Here is a 4,956-nt window from a genome sequence, read left to right as displayed (position 1 = left end):
CAAGTTCAAAGCAACACGTCCTGGCAAGATAAATGCTATTTTTTCTTGTAATTTACCATTTCCTTCTTCCGTAAATCCAGCAGACGAAATAACAATGGAGAGGGGGAAGGGGGCTGGGTCGCCCCGATCATTTTAAAAACTAAGAATGCTTTGGCAAAGTCCCCCTAACCTGTTACTGTAAACATCAGCAGTCCTGTCACTGTCTCGGCCCGTACAAATACGTTGGTGGCGCCCCACCTAAACCAGTGAAATATGTACACAGTTCAGACATACAAGTTAAATCCCAGGCAGCAACAATAAGGAGTAGGAACCCGAGGTCTTTTCCCAGGTTTTATCTTTTGCAGGCATCAGTGCTGAGAGCGTAGTAATGCGGTTACTAAATCCTTCTCAGCCCGAATTCTGCTTCCTCTGTTTGTGTGGCACTTCCTCCAAGTGTTGTGGCTGGGGCAGTGGAGCTTGGCTGAACACAATAGTCCTGGGCCAAGACTGTTGTCACCTGTCCCTTTCTGTCTGTTAGTTTTTGACCTGCTACACCTACATTTGAATAGGAAAGCTTGTGGACAACAGCTTCTTTAAAAAAAAAAAAAAAAGATAAAAAATTACATTTAATTTACTTTTTTTTCTTTTTCTTTTCTTTTTTTTTTTTTTTTCTTTCTTGTATGGTCAGACCTGTGGTTTTTCTGCCATTGAAATCTTTGGCAAAATTCTTCTTCAAATTTTTATTTATTTATTTATTTTTTGGAGACTTGACCAGTGAATGCTTTGCTACTTGGGAAGCCACATGCTCATTTGATGCTTGCTGTACCAGTGGCTATTTTAGAACTGTGGGAGAGAAGCGTTTAACATAAAGTCTTCAGTGACTTCAAAGACGCTGCTGGCATGATTCAGGGCTAGCACATATTTAAAGACTCTTCCTCGATCTGGATTTGTAGTTTGAGGGATGAGAACCAGGACGAGAAGCCAGGCTGTAGCTCAGTTCTCTTAGGCTGCCTGAGAGGGCTGAGAAGTAGCTCTTACTCAGCCAGATGATATTTTACACTGATAGATTTCCAGCTGATTAGGAGACAGGAAAAGATTAGTCAACACTTCTCCAGAGCACCCACTTAGGTTTTGTTGCGAGGCGTTGCAAATAATCCAGGGGCTTTATGGCGCTGCCCAAGTTTCCTGCTGTCCAGATTTCAGCTGGGTTTTTGGAGTGTAAGGAAGGAGTATTAGGTGACCAGCACAACAAATTGACAGGCTTGAATAAGCTGTAAGGCAGCGTGAGGTGCCAAAGTGGTGCTTTGGACAGTATTAAGGGATGGACTTAATTACACACCAGTTAAGTCCCAGCTATGGACACTTCTCCAGCTGCATGAGGAGGCGTGAGCCAGTCCCTGGGCAGGGCTGCTCCATTTTGCACCAGACGAGGCTCTTCCTGGCTGAGCTGGTGGCATCTCCAGGGTTTTTATGGGGCCTTCTTCCAGTCAGGGAAACGGCTGGGGTATTCACATTTACCACTTTTGTCCTGGCCTGAACTCTGGCTGAGAGGCACCCAGGAGCCATGCCTCATCCTCTCGCTCAGGAGCAGGGGGTTCATCACGGGGGGACCGGCGGGCAGCTCTGCTGAGTGATGGTCCTTATTAATGCTGAGATGACTGTCTGTGTTGCTTGCAGTGGGAGGGGGCGCCCTCCTTTCTCGGAGAGAACTGCTGGCAGTTGGTGCTGCTTGAGGAAAATGTAAATAATGACAAATTTCCATCCTACCATCCAAGAAAGACAGCATCTTGTTGTACATTTGGTTTGGTGCACTGCAATTATAGTCGCTATTCTGGAACTTTATTGGAAAAGTTATTGTTCTTTCTAAAATGTTAAGTCAGTTTAATGACTAAAAAGTTAATAAGGGTCTTGTTGTTCTTATTATTCATTTATTATCCAATTACTTCATAAAATTGGATCTGAAAATGTAAAATGTATTTTTATGGAATAACAAACGCTACAATTAAGTTTTAAAGAGTAGATTGTTTTTATATTCCTGTGGAGGATATTAAAACTGAATTAAAAATATTAAAAATGGAATCTGAAAATGAACAACAGCATTAGAAGGGAATGAAAACAACAAAAGAATGAAAACAAGTTAATGACATTGTCGATAGTACACGGCCATTGAAACGTTAACCCTTTCAGCGCTGCAGTTGAAAAAGTTCCCTGCCCTCACCTTCCCAAGGACCTGGCTTGGCCCCTGCAGGTGTCCAGCTCACCTCTTGCTCAGGGTTACCAACTTAGTGGCTGCAGGACACTGCAGAATTACAGCAGTCCACGTCTGGTCCTGGTCCTGCACAGCTGTAAACCTGAAGCAACCATCATCATCAGTGGAGTTGCGCTGGTGGAGATCTGGGTTCAGTGCATTACTTTGAAACGTAATGCACTTTGCAGTTATTCAACTTTCTTTGATGCATGCAATAAATTTCTAGTTAAAAGGATCCAGTTCCATATACAGACAATACTTTGTTGACCGGCCAGTCTGTAAGAAATGAAATAAAATAAACATACAGACATTTCTATGATGAAGTGGAGTCAATTCATTTTTCTTGAAGTGACTGTGAACTGAAGTCAAGACCCTGCTGCAAGAAGGTTGGTGTCTTTTACACCTTGTACAACAAGACTGTCCTGTTAGGCTCAATCAGCCAATGTATCTTTCTTGGTTGAGAGCTCTGTCATCTTGACTATCAAGGCAAAAAAAACAAAAAAGGGTGTTAGGAAAACTGATATAGAAAGCATAGTGCTTAGTTTTAACAATCTGAAAGCACCACAATGTATCTGAGCAAATCATTTGAGAAAACTCATTTGATGAGATTGACATTTCCTGCAATGAAATGTTTGTGAAAAGATGGAGTGGTTTTTTTCCATCATTTGAAAGGAGTTGTTTTTGAAGTTGTTGAGCTTCTTCATGAAACTGTCTGATTAATAAACAGCTTGCAAACAATGAATGGTCTATAGCCGATAGTGGAAATCTGCATCCAATCAGTGTCAGATAATTACATATTAGGTTGGTAGAAAGGGTACAAATATGTAACCACAAAAGAGAGAATGGCTTTCAAACCATGAATTTTAGCTGACAGTCCATGCCCTTTGTTTGCTAGCAGCATGTTCAAATTTAATATTTATTTTTCATAATACTCAGAAAAAGAGGAAAAATAGAGGGTAGTGTTATACAAAATGAAATGCAACACATAGCTGTGAAAACATTTGAAATGAATTTGACTTTAGATTCAAATATGAGTGTTTTCTGAGTTCATTCTCCTAATAGGCTTTCTAAGACTTCATGAAGTAGTTCAAACTGAGGTAGTGAAACTTGCTCATGAGCCTGTTCACAGCCTTACATTCCTTACATATTTGCATTAGAGGGCAAGGTGATTTCTTTCTGCATATGAATACTTTTATTAAATCTTTCAATATTAATGGAAATTCATAGTTACAAAGGGGAGTACACAGATTTACATGTGTAAAGGGTTGCAAGTATTTGTACTCCAAATGTATTGCTTTTACAATTAATACGCTCGTTAGTAACAGAGGTTACTCTGCCACTTTGCCAAGCTCATCTCTCTCTCTCTTTTTTTTTTTTCCCCCTCAAATATTACTGGTACAGGAATGAATGCACATGAAAATAAAGTTTCACGTGATTAGGCCTATGTCTGGAAACAGGTTAAGAGTTTCTTTGCCATACATCATAAATAATAGCTCTTTATTGTTGCTTGCTCTGGTGGCAGCTGAGTAATCGTATGACAAAATATATGGCCTTATTTTCTGTGGAGGCCATCAGCACTGTAATATTGTCCCCATGAACAGAAACTTTCCATTGGCATGCTGGTATTTCATTCCCTCAGCATATGGGCGTATAGACTTAGACATTTCCTAATAGGACAGGAGATAAAGGGTCCCAAGGAAAAAAAGACAATGAACTCAAGGGACGATCTTGTCTTTTGTGTCATTATAACTTCTTTTTTAAAAGGATGCCTTGCACACTGATTTTGTCAAACCCATCACCAGCTAATAAATCGCAGTGGCATACAGTTTGGTACAGAACTTGCTATAATATGTTAGGTAGATTTTCGTTGAAAATTCTGAGCTCGATCCAAACTTAAAACATAATTTATCCATTCTCTGCAGCTGTTTTCACATACTTCTGGTAAACTACACGAAAAATGTGCCATTCTGTGACCTTTAACTGCTTTTCCCTGGTATTTCCTCTTGTCTCTTGGTGAAAATGGAGGCTAATGTTTTGCAGTCTGTATTCAGGATGACAACTGCCTTCTAGTTTCTCCTATCCCACTCCAAATCCTTTTCCTCTTTTATTAAAAGGACTTCGTGAAAGAATGATCGTAATGAGCCTGTACATAAGGGATCACTGAAAGATTACGAAAATACCAGAGAGATGGGGAGAACAAGAGAAGAATTAATGAGTGGTTTGAAACCCCTTTACTCACCATGGATGAATCCTGAAATGTCACTGTGCTACCAATGAAGCAGTAACTTCAATTTCCAGTAATGCTAAACATGGGGTTTTCTCCTTTCCTTAAGGAACTTCAGCTATGCCCGGACCAGGGAGGCCATGTTACCCACTCCCAGCTTATTATAGTGAGTTTCCCATACACCTGTGATGAGCAGCTGCCCAGTATTCTCCCAGGAAATGGATTATTTCAAAAAGATTGCCATGAAACATCCTTCAATCCCCTGGCATCACATGGGAAGTAATAGCTTCAAATTATTGAACTCTGTTTTCATTAGATCTTCATTAGATGACTTTGCTGGTTGCTGTAACTCAGTAATTTAAGTACTCTATGAAACAGTTGCCAAATGCTTATAAATACCTGCAAAAACCTCTTTCCTCAGCTCTTTGTCATGATAGCCATGGATGATGGTCCATCATGCTAGAGCAGAAATCTGCTAGCAATGCAGATTGTACTGCCTTGCTCA

At 40.3% G+C, this 4,956-nt stretch overlaps 1 long non-coding RNA gene across 2 annotated transcripts; it reads right to left on the bottom strand.

Moving 5' to 3' along the window:
• Positions 1–718: 718 nt before the first annotated feature.
• Positions 719–4,644, bottom strand: LOC121065205. Of its 2 annotated transcripts, none has more exons than XR_005816941.1 (3): positions 4,467–4,644; positions 2,241–2,503; positions 719–1,704 (listed from the first exon to the last, which is right to left on the bottom strand). It is a non-coding gene; the product is annotated as an uncharacterized LOC121065205 (long non-coding RNA). The 2 variants fall into 2 exon arrangements; XR_005816942.1 differs by lacking the exon at positions 719–1,704 and adding an exon at positions 1,743–1,810.
• Between the last annotated feature and the right edge of the window lie 312 nt (positions 4,645–4,956).

This window comes from Cygnus olor, chromosome 2 (assembly GCF_009769625.2).
Source record: "Cygnus olor isolate bCygOlo1 chromosome 2, bCygOlo1.pri.v2, whole genome shotgun sequence".
Lineage (NCBI taxonomy): Eukaryota > Metazoa > Chordata > Aves > Anseriformes > Anatidae > Cygnus > Cygnus olor.
The sequence above is the reverse complement of the archived record's forward strand: the minus strand, read 5'-3'. Positions and strand labels throughout refer to the sequence as shown.